We start from the raw sequence: 24221 nt of genomic DNA, 5'->3' as shown, positions 1-24221 counted from the left end.
ACGGTGAAGCAAGATGAAAATACTAACACAGACAGAAAGATAGACTGAGCAAAGACGGGGCCCAAAACTACCTAGATAGGAAAGGACAGGAAGGCTGCTGTCTGCAATCTGCCAAAACCCTATCAAAGACATAAGCCAACAAGCTGATATGAAAAAGGCCCTGAAGCAGCTAGGCTTCAAAAACTAAATCAGCACTCAGGTATTTTCAGAAGACAGAGCTAAATGAATTCAGCACACCCCAGCAGGGAATGGCAGAAATCCAGAAAAACAAAGCAAAACAAAGTCAAAGCACAAAAGCAAAAGGCCGAGCAGCAAACTTAGCTTTAGAGGAGCAGGAATTCAGACTGGTCTCCAAGGATCCCACAGAGAAATCACCCGCAGGGCAGAAGGGCGTCGGCAGCCTTATATCCAGTCAGTAACTCCACTCAGCCAGTCATCATCATCAGCCTCAGGTGTTTGATAATCAGGCTCACTACCTTTCTTTACCAGAAGAGGGAGTTCCTCAGGCCTCAGTAATGAAGGGGAAAATGAACTCACAACAGAAGAGGGTCATGCGACACATCAAACTTATTGAGAATTTCACAAGAAAAACAATGGTGTGCTTGGTTTTAACATAACTTTATTCTTTCATGAGTTATTTACAAGTTTATGACCACTTTTAAAATGTGTTCAAAGTGCTGCTGTCACGGCCCCCGGTCCTACCATCACGGCCCCCGATCCCCCTGTCACGCTCCCAGCCCTGCGCCCCCATGCGCGCAGCTATACTTACCTCGCCCGGCAGCCGCGCTCCCTCCAGCAGCCTCGCTCCCTCCAGCCCCGGCGTCGGCCTCTCTCTTCCTCCGGCCCGTGGCTGGTGACGTCACCGCGGGTCTCGCGCATGCGCTGTAGTTCGCGGCCGGCCCTCCACAGCTAAGCTGGTCTCCGGCGGTGCCCTGCCCCGATTGCACCGCTGGACCAATGAGGGCACAGCGGCAGCCATATCAGGCCGCCCTCCCCTAGTGGAGGCGCCTGACCGTGGTTGCTTCTTACAGTACCTCAGGCCCTATGTTCTCGCCTGGAATCAGGCTCCCTGCCTAATCTCTGTGTTTGCTTCCAGCCCTGCTCCTAGTCCTGTGTCCGTGCCTCCTCAAGTCCTGTGTCCGTGCCAGCTCCAAGTCCTGTGTCCGTACCTGCTCCAGTCCTGTGTCCGTGCCTGCGCAAGTCCTATGTCTGTACCTGCTCCAAGTCCTGTGTCCGTACCTGCTCCAGTCCTGTGTCCGTGCCTGCGCAAGTCCTGTGTCCGTACCTGCTCCAAGTCCTGTGTCCGTATCTGCTCCAGTCCTGTGTCCGTGCCTGTTCAAGTCCTGTGTCCGTGCCTGCTCAAGTCCTGTGTCTGTACCTGCTCCAAGTCCTGTGTCCGTACCTGCTCCAGTCCTGTGTCCGTGCCTGCGCAAGTCCTGTGTCCGTACCTGCTCCAAGTCCTGTGTCCGTATCTGCTCCAGTCCTGTGTCCGTGCCTGTTCAAGTCCTGTGTCCGTGCCTGCTCAAGTCCTGTGTCCGTACCTGCTCCAAGTCCTGTGTCCGTACCTGCTCCAGTCCTGTGTCCGTGCCTGTTCAAGTCCTGTGTCCGTGCCTGCTCGAGCCCTGTGATCCATTCCGAGCCGCCCCTCTTGGTTCCGGCTGCCGTGGCATTCGAGTCTCTGGTCTTGCGCCAAACGATCCCTGTATAGGGGTCGGTCACACCTGGTTGCTCGTTCGGGGCCCCTCGGTGCCACGGTCCAGAGGGTCCACTCCAGGGAAATTCCGCCTTACCGTGTGCAGTGCTAACAGTACGGTCAGGCCATGGATCCCGCCGGTGTTTCCGCTCCCGGTCAAAAGGAGCTCCTCTTTTTACAGGAGAACCAGGGGCGCATCATGTCGGTCATGAAGGCCATGGAGTCCCGCCTGTCCGCTCTTCTGGCGGCCGATCCGGGGAATGCCGCTCAGCTGGCCGGCCTCCAGCAGGAGTTGAGCCAGCAGCGGGACGCTCAGTCCCATATTTTGTCGTATATGGCCTCGGTAGATAGCCGTCTGGGAGATCTCCAGTCCGCCGCCGCGGCCTCGGCCGCCATCCCCAGTCCCACTCCGTTTCCCTCTCCTCGCCTTGCCAAACCACTCCGATGCGGTGGGGACCCCAAACAGTGTAGAGGGTTCCTAAACCAGTGTGGCTTGCATTTTGAGCTTCAACCTCATCAGTATCCCTCCGATAGGGCCAAGGTGGCCTTTATCATGTCCCATCTGGAGGGAGAGGCCTTATCTTGGTTAAATCCGCTCTGGGAGAGGGACGATCCTATAGTCTCTAACATCCCGGTTTTCTTGGACACCTTTCGTAAGGTGTTCGATGAGCCTGGACGGGTAGCCTCGCTTACTGAATCACTTTTCAACCTCCACCAGGGCACCCTGACAGTTGGTCAATACGCCATTCGGTTCCGCACCATGTCCTCCGAATTGGGTTGGAATAACGCGGCATTGGTCGGGGCCTTTTGGCGTGAGTTGTCGGGCAGAATTAAGGATGAGTTGGCGGGGCGGGATACTCACACCACCCTCGAGGACCTCATCTCCCTGGCCACTCGAATAGACCTCCGGTTCCAGGAGCGCACCCGAGAAACGGCGAGGGATAGGAGGCCCATTAGGCCTGCCCCGATCGCTAACCGGTCCTTTAATCCACGCCCACCTGGTCCTGTACATACTCCGCCCCCTGAGCCATGCAGGTGGATCGGGTCCGGATGGCTGAGAGATGTCAGAGGGAGAGACGGGAGCAAGGTCTTTGTCTTTATTGTGGAGGGGCATCCCACTTCATCCGCTCTTGTCCTGAGAGACCGGGAAACTCTTCCACCTAGGCCAGGTAAGAGAGGCCTTCCTAGGTGATTATGATTCCTCTCAGGCCCTCACACTTTCTGTTCTTCTACTTTCAGGGGAGAGGCGTGGGTCCGAGGTGGCCTATGTGGATTCGGGCTCAGCAGGCAACTTCATCCGGCGTGAAGTTGTGGACAAATATCGTATTCCCGTGGTCACCCTGAAGAACCCCCGGATTATCGCTTCCGTTGATGGCCGACCGCTATTGGAATCCATCACCGCGGTCACAGAAGAGGTAATCTTGCAAGTCAGCGCCCTCCACCGTGAAAAAGTAGCCTTCTACGTGTTGCCCGACTTGTCTCATGCCATTCTACTCGGTCTCCTGTGGTTACGGACACACCAGCCGGTACTCAACTGGTCGACCGGGGAGGTCTTGCGCTGGGGAGACCCGTGTCATGGTCGCTGTCTGAACCCCATTCATCCAGTGGTTCCCGTCCGCCCACCTCAGGATCTCTCTGGGCTTCCTTCAGCCTATTGGGCTTATGCAGACGTTTTCGACAAGAAGGAGTCGGAGGTCCTCCCACCGCATCGGTCCTTCGACTTCCCGATTGAGCTAATCCCAGGTTCTACTCCTCCCAGGGGCAGGATCTATCCGCTGTCCCCTGCAGAATCCGCAGCCATGTCCGGATACGTCACGGAGAACCTCGCCAAAGGATTCATTCGGAAGTCTTCATCTCCTGCCGGCACCGGGTTCTTCTTCGTTAAAAAGAAAGACGGTTCGCTGCGCCCATGTATCGATTATAGAGGATTGAACAACATCACTATCAAAAACCGGTACCCACTCCCTCTTATCCCGGAGTTGTTTGACCGTCTCAGAGGGGCACACATCTTCTCCAAATTGGACCTCAGGGGGGGCATACAACCTCATCCGCATCCGTGCCGGCGATGAATGGAAGACCGCCTTTAACACCCGTGACGGTCATTATGAGTACTTAGTGATGCCATTCGGTCTGTGCAATGCCCCGGCGGTGTTCCAGGAGTTCGTCAATGAAATCTTCCGGGATCTCTTGTACTCCTGTGTCGTAGTATACCTGGATGACATCCTGGTCTTCTCCCCAGATCTTCCATCCCACAGGAGGACTGTCCGCCTTGTTCTTCGGCATCTTCGAGAGAATCGTCTATATGCCAAGATGGAGAAGTGCCTGTTCGAGCAGACCTCACTGCCTTTTCTGGGCTACATCATTTCCGATGCCGGGCTACAGATGGATCCCGAGAAACTGTCCGCCATTCTCAAGTGGTCTCGCCCCGTTGGCTTAAGAGCCATTCAAAGGTTCTTGGGGTTTGCCAACTACTATCGGCAGTTCATTCCGCACTTTTCCTCACTCTCCAGGCCGATCTTGGCCCTTACCCGAAAGGGGATCTCTGCTAACTCTTGGACACCCGAAGCCGAAGAGGCCTTCCAGTCACTAAAACAAGCTTTTTCCACGGCTCCCGTATTGATCCATCCTGAGAGCAGCAAGCCTTTCGTGCTGGAGGTGGACGCTTCCTCGACTGGCGCCGGGGCTGTCTTATTCCAGAGGACCGGTTCGGGCCACCTACGCCCTTGTTGGTTCTTCTCCAGAGCCTTCTCGCCTGCTGAGTGTAATTATTCGATTGGCGACTGTGAGCTTTTGGCCATGAAATTGGCATTGGAGGAGTGGCGTCACCTTCTGGAAGGAGCAGTTCACCCATTTGTTGTTTACTCTGACCACAAAAATCTAGCCTACCTCCAGACCGCCCAGAGACTCAATCCTCGACAGGCTAGATGGTCCCTGTTTTTTGCTCGCTTTGATTTCGAGCTGCACTTCCGCCCTGGAGACAAGAACGCTAAAGCCTATGCTCTATCCAGAGTCTTTCAACCAACTGAATCTGGGGAGGAGCCTTCCCATGTTATCGAGCCTACGAGGATAATCACAGTGGCTCCGTTGTCTCTGCTTTCTCCACCTCCGGGCAAGACTCTCGTACCAGAGGACGTCAAGAGGAGAGTTCTTCTGTGGGGGCATTCCTCCAAACTGGCTGGTCATGCCGGAATTGGGAAGACCCTGGCTCTCATAACGCGGTATTATTGGTGGCCCACTCTTCGTCAAGATGTGGCAGACTTCGTCGCCTCCTGTTCCTCCTGTGCTAGGAATAACACACCCCGTCATCCTCCATTTGGCCTGCTGCTTCCCTTGCCGGTACCGAAGTCGCCTTGGGAGAATATCGCCATGGACTTTATCACGGATCTGCCCCGCTCGTCTGGCTGTACGGTGATTCTTGTGGTAGTGGACCGCTTTTCTAAAATGGCGCATTTCATTCCGTTAAGCGGCCTTCCTTCCGCACCCGGAGTAGCCAAGATCTTCGTCCATCAGATTTTCAGACTACATGGTCTACCTGAACGAATTGTCTCTGATCGTGGGGTACAGTTCACGGCTAAATTTTGGAGAGCGCTTTGCAAACTTCTGGATATTTCCTTGGATTTTTCATCTGCCTATCATCCACAGACCAATGGGCAAGCGGAACGAACTAACCAGATCCTGACTGCATACCTTCGGCATTTTTCCAACGGCCACCAGGATAATTGGGTTGATCTGCTTCCTTGGGCGGAATTCACCTACAACAACCATGCCGGCGAACCCCCTACTAAATCGCCCTTTTTTGTGGTATTCGGCAAACATCCTAACATACCTCTTCCTGTCGCTCCAACCTCCGAAGTACCGGCAGCCAACTCCTTGTTCCAGGAATTCTCTGAAATCTGGTCTGAGACCAACTCCGCTCTCAAAAGGGCCAGTGAGCGAATGAAGAACCACGCAGACAAGAGGAGGCTGGATCCTCTACCGTTTCACATTGGGGATAAGGTCTGGCTTTCATCCAAGTACATCCGACTAAAACTACCCTCTTACAAGCTGGGCCCCCGGTACATAGGTCCTTTTGAGATCCTGGATCGAGTCAACGAAGTCGCCTACAAGTTGAGGTTGCCTGCTTCGCTCCGTATCCCGAACACCTTCCACGTCTCTCTCCTGAAACCTGTGGTCCTGAATCAATTCCATCCTTCACCTACTCCAGCCCCTCAGCCGGTGGGCTCGGATGATACTTTCGAGGTAAGGGATATTCTCGCCATGAGGAGAGTTAGAGGGAGGACCTTTTTCCTTGTTGACTGGGAGGGGTTTGGTCCTGAGGAGAGATCCTGGGAGCCCCGGGAGAACATCAACGCCCCCCACATTCTCAGGAAATTTTTTGCCAACCGCAGCAGGGGGCAGCTTAAGGGGGAGGGTACTGTCACGGCCCCCGGTCCTACCATCACGGCCCCCGATCCCCCTGTCACGCTCCCAGCCCTGCGCCCCCGTGCGCGCAGCTATACTTACCTCGCCCGGCAGCCGCGCTCCCTCCAGCAGCCTCGCTCCCTCCAGCCCCGGCGTCGGCCTCTCTCTTCCTCCGGCCCGCGGCTGGTGACGTCACCGCGGGTCTCGCGCATGTGCTGTAGGTCGCGGCCGGCCCTCCACAGCTAAGCTGGTCTCCGGCGGTGCCCTGCCCCGATTGCACCGCTGGACCAATGAGGGCACAGCGGCAGCCATATCAGGCCGCCCTCCCCTAGTGGAGGCGCCTGACCGTGGTTGTTTCTTACAGTACCTCAGGCCCTGTGTTCTCGCCTGGAATCAGGCTCCCTGCCTAATCTCTGTGTTTGCTTCCAGCCCTGCTCCTAGTCCTGTGTCCGTGCCTCCTCAAGTCCTGTGTCCGTGCCAGCTCCAAGTCCTGTGTCCGTACCTGCTCCAGTCCTGTGTCCGTGCCTGCGCAAGTCCTGTGTCCGTACCTGCTCCAAGTCCTGTGTCCGTACCTGCTCCAGTCCTGTGTCCGTGCCTGCGCAAGTCCTGTGTCCGTACCTGCGCCAAGTCCTGTGTCCGTATCTGCTCCAGTCCTGTGTCCGTGCCTGTTCAAGTCCTGTGTCCATGCCTGCTCAAGTCCTGTGTCCGTACCTGCTCCAAGTCCTGTGTCCGTACCTGCTCCAGTCCTGTGTCCATGCCTGTTCAAGTCCTGTGTCCGTGCCTGCTCGAGCCCTGTGATCCATTCCGAGCCACCCCTCTTGGTTCCGGCTGCCGTGGCATTCGAGTCTCTGGTCTTGCGCCAAACGATCCCTGTATAGGGGTCGGTCACACCTGGTTGCTCGTCCGGGGCCCCTCGGTGCCACGGTCCAGAGGGTCCACTCCAGGGAAATTCCGCCTTACCGTGTGCGGTGCTAACAGCTGCCCGTTGTGTTGGATTGTCATTGTAACCCTCTTCTCCCACTCTTGACACACTAATAACAACACCGCAGAAGAAATGCTAGCACAGGCTTCCAGTATCCGTTGTTTCAGATGCTGCACATCTCGTATCTTCACAGCATAGACAATTGCCTTCAGATTACTCCAAAGATAAAAGTCTAATGGGGTCACATCGGGAGACCTTGGTGGCCATTTAACTGGCCAACGATGACCAATCTACTTTCCAGGAAACTATGTACAAATGCTTGGACCTGACACTCATAATGTGAACCGCAGTACCTCGGATCAGCAGGGATCCAAGTAATCAAAATCCAAGGATCATAGATCTATCATGTATCTAATGGATAGGGGATATATATATTAAGTGAAGAAACCTCTTTAGTAAGGGTAAAAAAACATTTTGGATCCTCATCTACAAGTATGTGTAGAGAGTGGCTACAAAGACTGTTTCTTACAGGAAAAATCATAGAATGATAGAATGGTAGAGTTGGAAGGGACCTCCAGGGTCATCATGTCTAACCCCCTGCTCAATGCAGGATTCACTAAACCATCTCAAACAGATGTCTGTCCAGCCCTGTTTGAAGACTTCAATTGAAGAGGAACTCAGCAACTCTCGTGGCATACTATACCACTCATTGATCACCCTCACTTCCATTCTTTTTACAGAAAGGTTACTGAGTTCAATGAGAACTGTAATTCATCAAACCACCTTTTGAGGTGCTGCAGGCAAACTGAATTGCTGCTGGGTTTTGGGATGATATGTGATCACTGATCAGCTTATTGTCAGGGGACATTCTAGCCAAAAAGAATTGAATTCTTTAATGTGGACAAGCTTTCTAAGATTGAGCCCTCCTTGGGTTATTCCTCCAGCAATCTTTACAGGAGAATTGTCTGAAATGTGTCCTATTGGCAAAAATGGTAACACCCAGTGGCAATTTATTTAGCATTTCCAGAAGTAATAGAGGAATCTCATAACTGATAATTATAAGAAAAGATGCTCCAGAACTGAAATTTAAAGGGGATTGCTAGACCAGTAGTGATGACGAGAGTCACTAATTCTGACAACTAAATTAAAGCCTTCCTATAAATCATAACATTTCACTCCTGGGCCAGTCATAATGGCCAATCTAAACACACGACTGCAACATCTTCACCTAACAGTTTCTTTTAAAGAGGAAATTAATAGAAAGAAGATTATTTATCTACCATAATGACTTCCCGATTCCACACCGCGGCGAGTCACATAAAACACAGAGGGAGTCATTTACAGCAGGTTGAAGAAATATTTAATTTATTGATGGATTTTGTGAATCTAAGACCTACCCGCACAGAAAAACTGATATAGACAAACTGTGACTAACACAAGTGCACGTTTTACCATATCTAACAGGCTGAGATCATTAAAATGAGTGGAAACCAGAGGCTTAAAGAATCACTCTTCCTCCACCTCTTCCTCCTCCTACTCCTCCTCCCATCCTCCAGTCCTAACATATTGCAGTCATCATATCATACAGCACTGTGTACCTACAATTGCTCATTTGGCTTTTCTACCCAGTTAATTCTTCTCTTTTCTCTGCTCTATGTAGAGTCAGGAAGTCTCTTGTCCCTGCAGTAATCATTACCCTTTTTACCTCCTGACCCAGCTGCTTCCTCTTCACCTGCAAGGGACTTTTGCAGTGACTGATAACTCATGCAGGGAAAATAGACTTCTTGTCTTTACATATAGCTTAAAAGGATTCACGTTTTGATTGATATTTTTTTCTCTATTAAACCCAATAAAAAAAATGTAATAGAAATGTAACACTGAGACTGTGTTCATAGGTAGTGTAAATATTGCATTTTTGCTACCGCTTTTTTCTGCATTTTCCGAACCAGACGACGCAATAACAATCTTATCTGATTATTATTACGTGTTTGCTGTGGGGTTTTTTATGTGTGTACCTTTCCCCCCTATATGATGCATTTTTGGTGCAGATGTGAATGTGCGTTTTTAACGCTTTTTTAATACTACACAAAAGCTTTGATTGTGAGCTTAAAAATGCAACAGCGTTTTTCTTTCCCGTTGCGTTTTTTTCAGGCTCCACATAGAAGCCTATAGAGAAAAAAAGCAACTAGACCGCAGAATTCAGCAGCGTCTTTGGAAGCGCAGAGGTTGAGATTTCACGGAAACACATCTACTTTGCTTATACATGTATACGGTGTTCAGATGTAGGGTAAATGCTGCATTTCTTCTGCTGCTTTTTTTTTGCACAAAAATTCTGCTGCGTTTAACTGTCCAAGCAAAGTGGATGTAATTTCATGAGAACTGCGCCCCCTGTGGTCTAAAGACACGGATGAACTGTGCGATTTTGGGGCTTTTTTTCTCTCTTGTCTTCTATATGGAGCCAAAAAAATCCATGAAAAAAACTGCAGAATCAAAGCTTTTTGGTACTGTAAAAAGCCCATTAAAAAGTTGTCTTCACATCTGCACCAGAAATGCTGAAAAATAGATATTGGCGTGCACTCTGAGTTTCACTAACGGAGGTGCCAATTGAGGGGATTGGTGAGATCCCTCGTAGACCATGTAAAATAAATATCAATTACACACTCCTCTTGAATGCAAACAAGATTACTTTTAGTTATGTTCAAAACATAGGAGCAACCTTTGAATGTCAACGCGTTTCGGCCAAATAGGCATTTTTCACGACAGTTGCTAAAAAATTAAACAAAGATAAAGCATAACATAAGTACAGTATATACAATAGTGTAACATGTATCGGTAGTACACATACATGTGGGTGATTTATATTCATATATACAATGCAACCAGGTAATACCACGGCAAGTGTCTTAATGTCGCTTGATTATTTACATATCTCAGAGTATCAAATCAGTGATCAAAATGTACTGTCAAAAGCTTGAGAGCAAGAGAGATTTGTAGTTGAGAAAAGTAAGTGTTTTAGCATAGAGTATCTGAGACATTGTAAAAGAAATATAGAAGCACAGAATCATAAGAAACATAGAATAAGCATAGAATAATACATGAACCACAGAGTCATAAAAATTAGGTATGTCATACCACTCTGAAATGCATCAAATAAGGGCGAATAGTCCTAAAAAATGACGCAATAATCAGGGAAAATTGTTATTGTGTAGCTTGGTGTGGATTCTGCAGAAAACAAATTATAAATTTAAAAAATAAAGTTTGCAACGCGTGAACATGGCCTAAAAGCCGTATGTTGTATCGTGAGGCTATATAAAGATGAGAAAGTTCTGGCGACTCCGGCTGTGAATAATCGAACAAAAAATAATCCACAGGTCCCAAGTAGAGATGAACAGGACAGGATGCACAGATGACATTGCACTGGCACTAGCTAATCAAAAGCCGCGCCGGGGACTGTGCTCATCTCTAGTCACAACTGTACCAGATACAACGAACAGTCCCGGACTTGGATCTGCACCCTGCAGTTTCAGGCATCTGATGAATCTCCCTCACTGCCATCGCTTCTTTGACAACCCCTCATGCCAGAAGTGAAAGAAATGGTCAATGGGCGTGGATTGGAGCGTGTCCAAAATTTGCCGTGGCACCACATAATTTGTCCCTTTTTCTGTTCATCAAAAGTTGGTAGGTATGGAAATATGCTTTTTTTGCCTTTGTAGGGGCAGATTGCAGTAGCACAATGAGGCCATAACTTCTAGATGAGGACACATAGGGGGATAGTATTATTGCATGGGGACCACAGAGAAGAAATTATTAATTTATGGTGGCCAGATAGAGGGGACATTATTACTGTATGAGAGTCACTTTTAATGTATGGGTGCTCACATAGGGATACAATATCTCCCTCTTCTTCGGTGTCAGTATCGCTGTTTTTATTTGTGGGATGGGAGGGGGACACTAGTTGAGGTTTAGCAGGCGCTCACGTGCCACATGGGCAGAGGAACTGCAGCAACTTCCTGCCCCTGGAGAATACGATGAATCCAAGAGATAAAGGACCGGTGATGATGTCATGCCATGTGGCTCGTATGGAAAGAGCCATCTTCCCATAAGAGATCTTCATGTTTAGTGTTATTTTATCACCATAGATGTCCTCTACCCTACTGGAAAAATGCATAAAAATGTAAGCACGTTTCCAAATTTCTTTTAGTCAATATACTGTAGAAAGCGCTAATGACCATGTAGATGTCAATCATCCGTTATGTTTGTTCTATGGTCACTTGATAAATGTAGCCATTGTTAATCACTTTCAGTATATGGCACGATATTCAATGAGAAATCTTGGCATCGTCAAAAGCGATAATTTCTTAAATTAAAGTGATTGTCTCAGACTAAAAAAAAGGTCTGATTTCGTTCTTGCAATATTACTACTTCTATTTATTGGCTCCACTTGTTGTAGCAAAAATTAAAAGCAAAATCTAATATCTAAATATCTAATATCTTAATTTGTTACGTTATGTCAAGTTTATTTTCATTGAGGTCGGCTTTATACACTTGTATACAGTCATCTCTACCGAGAAATGGCTGCAAATAAAGTAACTTTATCATTTAAAGTGGAAATGCGCTTCCAGAAAGCTAAAATCGTTTGGGATTCATCGAGACATTTTCAACGTTTTGATCCATAGGGATCCAGGTACTGAGATCCATAATTATCACCAAGGAGAAAAGAGCAGAAAAGATCAGCCAAGTGCTCATCTCTCCAAGACAGTCTATGAGTCTTTATTTTGGAGAGAAATACCCACATACACCTAAGAATAGTCAATGTTATGTCATGATCTAACTCTGTCACATTTCCCTAACACTTGCCAAAGTTTTAATAAAGAGCAGTTATACTTTAAGTGACAGACTGACCACATCCCTGAATCTACAATGACTGGGATCTACACTGATTGGAATTGATTTTTGCTTTTTTGTTCTCCATCTTGGTCCAGACCCTCATGTTAGCCATGGTCAAATTTTTGTGTATGTAGACTTTGACGTTGAAATGTCATCAGATCTTCGATTTTGGAGCCAAATCCCTACGTTGTGCATGAGTAGCAATACAACAATTGTTCAGCTGGATACGCCATGGTCTAACTCTAATGGGTCCTCTATTGTTACTCCTTCTAAGTACAGATCTTCACCAAAAGTAATCAAGAAGGCAAAAATAGCAGCCCTAAGCATGCAGAGTTATTGTCACTAAGATGGAGCTCCATCTAGCCCTTACTACTATAATATGGCCTCTTTACTTCTCCACCTGTTCCAGACCTTCATGATGACAATGGTCACATTTTGTCTCTGCAGACTTTTCAGCAGAAAGGTCTTCATATCTTTGATCAGCTGGACATGCAATAATCTAACTCTAATGATTAGAGTTGAGCGAAACGGGTCGAACAATTTCAAAAGTCGCCGACTTTTGGCAAAGTCGGGTTTCATGAAACGAAACCCGACCCTAGGATGAGGTCAGCCACGAGGTCGGCGACTTACGCGCCAAAGTCGCGTTTCAAAAGTTTGTTTAGCGCTCTTTTTCAGCCAATCAGGATCCACGGACACTGTGGGCAATGTGATGACATAGGCAGGGGTCGCCACCATCTTTCAGAAGGGCATGCAAGTGATTGGCTTGCTTTGGTGGGCGTCACAGGGGTTATAAAAGGGCGTGCACACCGACCGCCATCTTACTTCTGCCGATCTTAGCATAGGGAGAGGTTGCTGATTCTGTAGGGAGAGCGTTAGGCAGGGAAGAAGACAAAAAAACTGCTTCTGCTGCTAGCAATTTTGCCTGTGCAACACACCAGTCACTGTGTGTGCAGTGCAAGGGGAGGCTATATTGTGGTGGATCAGCGGTGTTGGTTGTTAGGCTGCCTTCTAAGGCTTCCTGACAGCTGCATTGCTGTTTCCCCACTGCTCTGCAAACTGCTTTTTTAAAAGCAATCCCAATTTTTTTTTTGTCCTGCTAAGGTACTGAGCGTGCATTTATTCACACCATACAGCGGTGTACGCTCCTCACACAGTACCGTGTAACGGCTGTTATCACAGCCACAGTGAAGCTATCTGTGTGTCACTCTGGAAGGATAAGTGAAGGACTTGTTCCGTTCTTACAGACCTACACTCTAAGTGGTTAAAACTAAAAGAGAAAGAGCGCAATAGGGTCTTACCCAGGTAAAAGAGATACAGTTCAAGCTATTATACTCACCAATAGCAGGAGAGTTAGAGGCATAAAGGAATAGAGGTCAAAGCTGCTGCACATCCAAATGGCCCCGCCGTGACCATAGATCATCAGATATCAAAGAAACAATTTTCGGATTTAAACGTGCGCTGCTAGACAAAACGACTCCTTTCCAGATTGTGTACTTGTATACTTTTATACATGTCATCCCCTGAGGAAGAAGTTTGAGACTTCGAAACGCGTTGGGAAAATAAAAGTATACAAGTACACAATCTGGAAAGGAGTCGTTTTGTCTAGCAGCGCACGTTTAAATCCGAAAATTGTTTCTTTGATATCTGAAGACCTACACTCTAGGGAGATTCCTATTCTGCCCAATTCTACAATTCACTTTTTTCACACCAGTGCCATCGAGCCTGTGACATAGCGCTCTGATATTCAGTGGGCCTCACACAATCCAAAAGTGTCCAGTGTCCACAAGTGTCTGCAGAAATTCAAAATCTCCCTTATCCTGTAGTCACTTTTTTCACACCTGCTGCATCGAGCCTGTGACATAGCGCTCTGATATTCAGTGGGCCTCACACAATCCAAAAGTGTCCAGTGTCTGCAGAAATTCAAAATCTCCCTTATCTTGCAGTCACTTTTTTCACACCTGCTGCATCGAGCCTGTGACATAGCGCTCTGATATTCATTGGGCCTCACACAATCCAAAAGTGTCCAGTGTCCACAAGTGTCTGCAGAAATTCAAAATCTCCCTTATCCTGTAGTCACTTTTTTCACACCTGTGCCATCGAGCCTGTGACATAGCGCTGTGATATTCAGTGGGCCTCACACAATCCAAGTGTCCAGTGTCCACAAGTGTCTGCAGAAATTTAAAATCTCCCTTATCCTGTAGTCACTTTTTTCACACCTGTGCCATCGAGCCTGTAACATAGCGCTATGATATTCAGTGGGCCTCACACAATCCAAGTGTCCAGTGTCCACAAGTGTCTGCAGAAATTCAAAATCTCCCAGAAATTCAAAATCTCCCTTATCCTGTAGTCACTTTTTTCACACCTGTGCCATCGAGCCTGTGACATAGCACTGTGATATTCAGTGGGCCTCACACAATCCAAGTGTCCAGTGTCCACAAGTGTCTGCAGAAATTCAAAATCTCCCTTATCCTGTAGTCACTTTTTTCACACCTGTGCCATCGAGCCTGTGACATAGCGCTGTGATATTCAGTGGGCCTCACACAATCCAAGTGTCCAGTGTCCACAAGTGTCTGCAGAAATTCAAAATCTCCCAGAAATTCAAAATCTCCCTTATCCTGTAGTCACTTTTTTCACACCTGTGCCATCGAGCCTGTGACATAGCGCTGTGATATTCAGTGGGCCTCACACAATCCAAGTGTCCAGTGTCCACAAGTGTCTGCAGAAATTCAAAATCTCCCTTATCCTGTAGTCACTTTTTTCACACCTGTGCCATCGAGCCTGTGACATAGCGCTGTGATATTCAGTAGGCCTCACACAATCCAAGTGTCCAGTGTCCACAAGTGTCTGCAGAAATTCAAAATCTCCCTTATCCTGTAGTCACTTTTTTCACACCTGTGCCATCGAACCTGTGACATAGCACTGTGATATTCAGTGGGCCTCACACAATCCAAGTGTCCAGTGTCCACAAGTGTCTGCAGAAATTCAAAATCTCCCAGAAATTCAAAATCTCCCTTATCCTGTAGTCACTTTTTTCACACCTGTGCCATCGAGCCTGTGACATAGCACTGTGATATTCAGTGGGCCTCACACAATCCAAGTGTCCAGTGTCCACAAGTGTCTGCAGAAATTCAAAATCTCCCTTATCCTGTAGTCACTTTTTTCACACCTGTGCCATCGAGCCTGTGACATAGCACTGTGATATTCAGTGGGCCTCACACAATCCAAGTGTCCAGTGTTCACAAGTGTCTGCAGAAATTCAAAATCTCCCTTATCCTGTAGTCACTTTTTTCACACCTGCTGCATCGAGCCTGTGACATAGCGCTGTGATATTCAGTGGGCCTCACACAATCCAAGTGTCCAGTGTCCACAAGTGTCTGCAGAAATTTAAAATCTCCCTTATCCTGTAGTCACTTTTTTCACACCTGTGCCATCGAGCCTGTGACATAGCGCTGTGATATTCAGTGGGCCTCACACAATATAAGTGTCCAGTGTCCACAAGTGTCTGCAGAAATTCAAAATCTCCCAGAAATTCAAAATCTCCCTTATCCTGTAGTCACTTTTATCACACCTGTGCCATCGAGCCTGTGATATAGCGCTGTGATATTCAGTGGGCCTCACACAATCCAAGTGTCCAGTGTCCACAAGTGTCTGCAGAAATTCAAAATCTCTCTTATCCTGTAGTCACTTTTTTCACACCTGTGCCATCGAGCCTGTGACATAGCACTGTGATATTCAGTGGGCCTCACACAATCCAAGGGTCCAGTGTCCACAAGTGCCTGCAGAAATTCAAAATCTCCCGTATCCTGTAGTCACTTTTTTCACACCTGTGCCATCGAGCCTGTGACATAGCGCTGTGATATTCAGTGCGCCTCACACAATCCAAATGTCCAGTGTCCACAAGTGTCTGCAGAAAATCTAAATCTCCCTTATCCTGTAGTCACTTTTTTCACACCTGTGCCATCGAGCCTGTGACATAGCGCTGTGATATTCAGTGGGCCTCACACAATCCAAGTGTCCAGTGTCCACAAGTGTCTGCAGAAATTCAAAATCTCCCTTATCCTGTAGTCACTTTTTTCACACCTGTGCCATCGAGCCTGTGACATAGCGCTGTGATATTCAGTGGGCCTCACACAATCCAAGTGTCCAGTGTCCACAAGTGTCTGCAGAAATTCAAAATCTCCAAAAAATTCAAAATCTCCCTTATCCTGTAGTCACTTTTTTCACACCTGTGCCATCGAGCCTGTGACATAGCGCTGTGATATTCAGTTGGCCTCACACAATCCAAATGTCCAGTGTCCACAAGTGTCTGCAGAAATTTAAAATCTCCCTTATCCTGTAGTCACTTTTTTCACACCTGTGCCATCGAGCCTGTGACATAGCGCTGTGATATTCAGTGGGCCTCACACAATCCAAGTGTCCAGTGTCCACAAGTGTCTGCAGAAATTCAAAATCTCCCAGAAATTCAAAATCTCCCTTATCCTGTAGTCACTTTTTTCACACCTGTGCCATTGAGCCTGTGACATAGCACTGTGATATTCAGTGGGCCTCACACAATCCAAGTGTCCAGTGTCCACAAGTGTCTGCAGAAATTCAAAATCTCCCTTATCCTGTAGTCACTTTTTTCACACCTGTGCCATCGAGCCTGTGACATAGCGCTGTGATATTCAGTGGGCCTCACACAATCCAAATGTCCAGTGTCCACAAGTGTCTGCAGAAATTTAAAATCTCCCTTATCCTGTAGTCACTTTTTTCACACCTGTGCCATCGAGCCTGTGACATAGCGCTGTGATATTCAGTGGGCCTCACACAATCCAAGTGTCCAGTGTCCACAAGTGTCTGCAGAAATTCAAAATCTCCCAGAAATTCAAAATCTCCCTTATCCTGTAGTCACTTTTTTCACACCTGTGCCATTGAGCCTGTGACATAGCACTGTGATATTCAGTGGGCCTCACACAATCCAAGTGTCCAGTGTCCACAAGTGTCTGCAGAAATTCAAAATCTCCCTTATCCTGTAGTCACTTTTTTCACACCTGTGCCATCGAGCCTGTGACATAGCGCTGTGATATTCAGTGGGCCTCACACAATCCAAGTGTCCAGTGTCCACAAGTGTCTGCAGAAATTCAAAATCTCCCTTATCCTGTAGTCACTTTTTTCACACCTGTGCCATCGAGCCTGTGACATAGCACTATGATATTCAGTGGGCCTCACACAATCCAAGTGTCCAGTGTCCACAAGTGTCTGCAGAAATTAAAAATCTCCCTTATCCTGTAGTCACTTTTTTCACACCTGCTGCATCGAGCCTGTGACATAGCGCTGTGATATTCAGTGGGCCTCACACAATCCAAGTGTCCAGTGTCCACAAGTGTCTGCAGAAAATCTAAATCTCCCTTATCCTGTAGTCACTTTTTTCACACCTTTGCCATCGAGCCTGTGACATAGCGCTGTGATATTCAGTGGGCCTCACACAATCCAAGTGTCCAGTGTCCACAAGTGTCTGCAGAAATTCAAAATCTCCAAAAAATTCAAAATCTCCCTTATCCTGTAGTCACTTTTTTCACACCTGTGCCATCGAGCCTGTGACATAGCGCTGTGATATTCAGTTGGCCTCACACAATCCAAATGTCCAGTGTCCACAAGTGTCTGCAGAAATTTAAAATCTCCCTTATCCTGTAGTCACTTTTTTCACACCTGTGCCATCGAGCCTGTGACATAGCGCTGTGATATTCAGTGGGCCTCACACAATCCAAGTGTCCAGTGTCCACAAGTGTCTGCAGAAATTCAAAATCTCCCAGAAATTCAAAATCTCCCTTATCCTGTAGTCACTTTTTTCACACCTGTGCCATTGAGCCTGTGACATAGCACTGTGATATTCAGTGGGCCTCACACAATCCAAGTGTCCAGTGTCCACAAGTGTCTGCAGAAATTCAAAATCTCCCTTATCCTGTAGTCACTTTTTTCACACCTGTGCCATCGAGCCTGTGACATAGCGCTGTGATATTCAGTGGGCCTCACACAATCCAAATGTCCAGTGTCCACAAGTGTCTGCAGAAATTTAAAATCTCCCTTATCCTGTAGTCACTTTTTTCACACCTGTGCCATCGAGCCTGTGACATAGCGCTGTGATATTCAGTGGGCCTCACACAATCCAAGTGTCCAGTGTCCACAAGTGTCTGCAGAAATTCAAAATCTCCCAGAAATTCAAAATCTCCCTTATCCTGTAGTCACTTTTTTCACACCTGTGCCATTGAGCCTGTGACATAGCACTGTGATATTCAGTGGGCCTCACACAATCCAAGTGTCCAGTGTCCACAAGTGTCTGCAGAAATTCAAAATCTCCCTTATCCTGTAGTCACTTTTTTCACACCTGTGCCATCGAGCCTGTGACATAGCGCTGTGATATTCAGTGGGCCTCACACAATCCAAGTGTCCAGTGTCCACAAGTGTCTGCAGAAATTCAAAATCTCCCTTATCCTGTAGTCACTTTTTTCACACCTGTGCCATCGAGCCTGTGACATAGCACTATGATATTCAGTGGGCCTCACACAATCCAAGTGTCCAGTGTCCACAAGTGTCTGCAGAAATTAAAAATCTCCCTTATCCTGTAGTCACTTTTTTCACACCTGCTGCATCGAGCCTGTGACATAGCGCTGTGATATTCAGTGGGCCTCACACAATCCAAGTGTCCAGTGTCCACAAGTGTCTGCAGAAAATCTAAATCTCCCTTATCCTGTAGTCACTTTTTTCACACCTTTGCCATCGAGCCTGTGACATAGCGCTGTGATATTCAGTGGGCCTCACACAATCCAAGTGTCCAGTGTCCACAAGTGTCTGCAGAAAATCTAAATCTCCCTTATCCTGTAGTCACTTTTTTCACACCTGTGCCATTGAGCCTGTGACATAGCGCTGTGATATTCAGTGGGCCTCACACAATCAGAGTGTCCAGTGTCCACAAGTGTCTGCAGAAATTTAAAATCTCCCTTATACTGTAGTCACTTTTTTCACACCTGTGCCATCGAGCCTGTGACATAGCGCTGTGATATTCAGTAGGCCTCACACAATCAGAGTGTCCAGTGTCCACAAGTGTCTGCAGAAATTTAAAATCTCCCTTATACTGTAGTCACTTTTTTCACACCTGTGCCATCGAGCCTGTGACATAGCGCTGTGATATTCAGTGGGCCTCACACAATCCAAGTGTCCAGTGTCCACAAGTGTCTGCAGAAATTCAAAATCTCCCAAAAATTCAAAATCTCCCTTATCCTGTAGTCACTTTTTTCACACCTGTGCCATCGAGCCTGTGACATAGCGCTGTGATATTCAGTGGGCCTCACACAATCCAAGTGTCCAGTGTCCACAAGTGTCTGCAGAAATTCAAAATCTCCCTTATCCTGTAGTCACTTTTTTCACACCTGTGCCATCGAGCCTGTGACATAGCACTGTGATATTCAGTGGGCCTCACACAATCCAAGTGTCCAGTGTCCACAAGTGTCTGCAGAAATTCAAAATCTCCCTTATCCTGTAGTCACTTTTTTCACACCTGCTGCATCGAGCCTGTGACATAGCGCTGTGATATTCAGTGGGCCTCACACAATCTAAGTGTCCAGTGTCCACAAGTGTCTGCAGAAATTCAAAATCTCCCTTATCCTGTAGTCACTTTTTTCACACCTGTGCCATCGAGCCTGTGACATAGCGCTGTGATATTCAGAGGGCCTCACACAATCCAAGTGTCCAGTGTCCACAAGTGTCTGCAGAAATTCAAAATCTCCCTTATCCTGTAGTCACTTTTTTCACACCTGCTGCATCGAGCCTGTGACATAGCGCTGTGATATTCAGTGGGCCTCACACAATCCAAGTGTCCAGTGTCCACAAGTGTATGCAGAAAATCTAAATCTCCCTTATCCTGTAGTCACTTTTTTCACACCTGTGCCATCGAGCCTGTGACATAGTGCTGTGATATTCAGTGGGCCTCACACAATCCAAGTGTCCAGTGTCCACAAGTGTCTGCAGAAATTCAAAATCTCCCAGAAATTCAAAATCTCCCTTATCCTGTAGTCACTTTTTTCACACCTGTGCCATCGAGCCTGTGACATAGCGCTGTGATATTCAGTGGGCCTCACACAATCCAAGTGTCCAGTGTCCACAAGTGTCTGGAGAAATTCAAAATCTCCCTTATCCTGTAGTCACTTTTTTCACACCTGTGCCATCGAGCCTGTGACATAGCGCTGTGATATTCAGTGGGCCTCACACAATCCAAGTGTCCAGTGTCCACAAGTGTCTGCAGAAATTCAAAATCTCCCAAAAATTCAAAATCTCCCTTATCCTGTAGTCACTTTTTTCACACCTGTGCCATCGAGCCTGTGACATAGCGCTGTGATATTCAGTGGGCCTCACACAATCCAAGTGTCCAGTGTCCACAAGTGTATGCAGAAAATCTAAATCTCCCTTATCCTGTAGTCACTTTTTTCACACCTGTGCCATCGAGCCTGTGACATAGTGCTGTGATATTCAGTGGGCCTCACACAATCCAAGTGTCCAGTGTCCACAAGTGTCTGCAGAAATTCAAAATCTCCCAGAAATTCAAAATCTCCCTTATCCTGTAGTCACTTTTTTCACACCTGTGCCATCGAGCCTGTGACATAGCACTGTGATATTCAGTGGGCCTCACACAATCCAAGTGTCCAGTGTCCACAAGTGTCTGGAGAAATTAAAAATCTCCCTTATCCTGTAGTCACTTTTTTAACACCTGTGCCATCGAGCCTGTGACATAGCGCTGTGATATTCAGTGGGCCTCACACAATCCAAGTGTCCAGTGTCCACAAGTGTCTGCAGAAATTCAAAATCTCCCTTATCCTGTAGTCACTTTTTTCACACCTGTGCCATCGAGCCTGTGACATAGCGCTGTGATATTCAGTGGACCTCACACAATCCAAGTGTCCAGTGTCCACAAGTGTCTGCAGAAAATCTAAATCTCCCCTGTCCTATAGACACCTTGTACCTTGTTTTACATTACTATATAGTTTGTAGGATTTTGTCTACATTTCTACCAAAAATGAGGAAGGCTGGTGGAAGAGGCCGTGGAATTGGGCTGGGGTTGGCAGCTGGTAATGATGGTGTTGGTGGTGGATCTGATGGTAGTGGCAAAAGCAAAATAGGACCGAATGCAGGAGGTGTTGAGCCTGCGTCATCGTCTGGCTCCATAAGGCTTCGAAGGCTTAGTTTTCTAGGAGTTGGCAAACCGCTTTTAACGCAGAGCATCAGGAAAAAGTTTTGTCTTACATTGCTGACTCAGCCTCCAGCTCTATCGCCTCCTCTTCTGAAGTTGTAAAAAGTAAAAGCACTGAGTCGTCATTGGAGGCTCATGTTCATGAACCACACCTTTCCTTGTGTCCTTCACCACAACCAAGATTGAAGGATGATGCAGGCCATACTACTGATTACTCCATGGAGCTGTTTTCACATACCATGCCTGGATTATCAAGTGAAATGGTGAATTACCCAGGCCAAGATGAATCTGACATGGAGTGCACTGATGCACAGCCGCTGATAGATGATTCTGCTGGTACATTCACTCAGAGCACTACATTGTCCTCGCAGTGTACAGAGCCAGATTCTGACCATGATGAGACTCAGGTGCCCCTTCCCGCACACTATACCACCATACACGGTGACACAGAGGAAGGTGCACATGACATTGAAGAGGAGGTGATGGATGACCCAGTTGTTGACCCAGATTGGCATCCATTGGGGGAAGAGGGTGCTGCTTCCAATAGCTCAGATGAGGAGCATCCACAGCAGACATCAACATCGCAACAGCTGTTATCTGGCAGGCCCGGAGGACTCCAAAGACAGGTTCCAAAAATCAAAAGAGTTGCTGGACAGCTTGTCCAGAGGGTCAAAACATCACAGCGTGCTAGGCCGCAAAATGTCTGCCAAAGTAGGAAGAGTGCAGTGTGGCACTTTTTTGAACAAAATCCTCATGATCAGGCCAAGGTTATCTGTAAGAAGTGCGCAAAGACCTTTAGCCGAGGGAAAAATCTGAAAATTTTGAATACCAGTTGCATGTTTAGACATTTAACCAGCATGCACTTGCAAGCGTGGACACAACACCAAACCTCAAGTGCCACATGTGCAACTGATCACAAAGAAGGTAGTCAGCAACGCTACATTGTTTCCCCCACTGTAAGCCCACCGGTTAGCACAGCAGCAAATGTTGAGGTGTCGTTGCAAGGCCACAGCAGTCAGGGAATCCCACTGTTATATCAACGAAATACTGAATCTAGGCCATCAGAAAGAACACCAACTCCATCACCATCATCAACCCTCTCTCAGTCCGCCCTGTCCACCGCTACTTCCACCATATGCAGCTCTCAAGTCCAGCTCACCCTCCCAGACACTATGAGTAGGTCAAGAAAGTACTCAGTCTCTCATCTGCGTACACTGGGTTTGAACGCCCACATTGCCAAACTAATCTCGTTTGAGATGATGCCCTATCGGTTGGTGGAAAGCGCAGCTTTCCACGAACTCATGGCCTATGCAGTACCACGCTATGACCTACCCAGTCGCCACTTCTTCTCTCGCAAAGACATCCCAGCCCTCCACCATCATGTGAAAGACCGCATTGTCCATATACTCAAGCAGTCAGTGAGTGGAAAGGTGCACCTCACAACTGATGCATGGTCCAGTCGGCATGGCCAGGGCCGTTACGTGTCCATCACTGCGCACTGGGTTAATGTGGTGGATGCAGGGTCCACAGGGGACAGCGGTGGTGGGACAGTGCTGCCTAGCCCACGGTATAGGAAACAGTTGGCTGTAGGCGTTCCACCCTCCTCCTCCTCCTCCTCCTCCAGAAGCGAAAGCTCGTCCACAGAGCGCAGTCGTACGAGCACTCCATCTGCAGCTGCCACTGTTGCACACGAGGTGTCCCCCTATCGAGCAGCTAGTGGTAAGCGTCAGCAGGCTGTGTTGCAGATGATGTGTTTGGGCGACAGACACACCGCCGAGGTGCTGGCCGAGTTCTTGAAGCGACAAACTGAGTCATGGCTGGGCAGTGTACATCTTGAGGCAGGCAAGGTAGTTAGTGATAACGGCCGTAATTTTGTGGCAGCCATAGCCCTTTCAAAACTCAGCCACATACCTTGCTTGGCTCACACCTTGAACCTGGTGGTGCAGTGCTTCCTCAATAATTATCCGGAGTTAACAGCCCTGCTCCAGAAGGTGCGAAGACTGTGCGCGCACATCCGCCGGTCGCCTGTACACTCCGTTCGTATGCAGAAGCTGCAGCGATTGCTCCTCCTTCCCAACCACCGCCTCATTATCGACATTGCAACAAGGTGGAACTCCACCCTGCACATGGTGGAGCGGCTGTGCGAGCAGAGGCAGGCCATAATGCATTTGTGGGAGGATACACGGCCAGGCACTTTGAGAGCAGACATGGAGTTGACAGGTGTGCAGTGGTCGAAGCTGAAAGACCTCTGCAAAGTCCTTCAGTGTTTTGAGGAATGCACACGGCTGGTAAGCGCAGACGACGCCATCCTAAGCATGAGCATCCCACTTATGCGTCTGCTCATGCAAACTTTGACGCACCTTAAGGAGCAGGCGTCTGCAGCCAATGTTGACGAGGAGGAAGAGGTGGAGGAATCCTTGATGACATTCAGCCATTGTCTGCTCAGGGACCTCTCCTGGACGAGTTGGAGGAAGAAGAGGAGGAGGAGGATGATGATGGGGATGATTACTTAGGGGAGGAGGATGCATCTCGTGGGGCAAGTGAAAATGTTGGCGTGGCAAGGTCTGGTACAGGGTTTGTGCGTGACTGGAGGGATGTGGATTTGCCAGAAAGTGCTCCTCCAACCAGCACTCGCAGTGCATCATTGACACCGGGAACATTGGCATTCCCAGCACACAGCAGCGGTGATGGTTCTCACACGAGCCGTACGGGCCGAGGGCAGCTTGGCAGAGGTGTTCATGGTGCACACAGTAGAAGTGGCGTTGGAGACAGGGGTTTCATGACAATGTTGTGGACTGATTTTTCAAGTACCGCTCACACAACTGGTAATACAGCATCGATGGAAAGTGACAGGAGACAGCAGTTATCAACTATGGTTACAAACTACTTTTCCTCCCATATCGATGTTCTCCCACACAGGTCATTCCCCTTTGACTATTGGGCTGCTAAACTGGACACCTGGCCTGAATTGGCACAATATGCCTTACAGGAGCTCGCTTGGCCAGCTGCAAGTGTGCTATCGGAAAGAGTCTTCAGTGCAGCTGGATCAATCCTGACAGAAAAAAGGACCCGTCTGTCAACCCAAAATGTGGATGATC

The sequence above is a fragment of the Dendrobates tinctorius genome, unplaced genomic scaffold (assembly GCF_039654945.1).
Source record: "Dendrobates tinctorius isolate UK_male_01 unplaced genomic scaffold, ASM3965494v1 ptg000086l, whole genome shotgun sequence".
NCBI classification, from domain to species: Eukaryota; Metazoa; Chordata; class Amphibia; order Anura; family Dendrobatidae; genus Dendrobates; species Dendrobates tinctorius.
The sequence above is the reverse complement of the archived record's forward strand: the minus strand, read 5'-3'. Positions refer to the sequence as shown.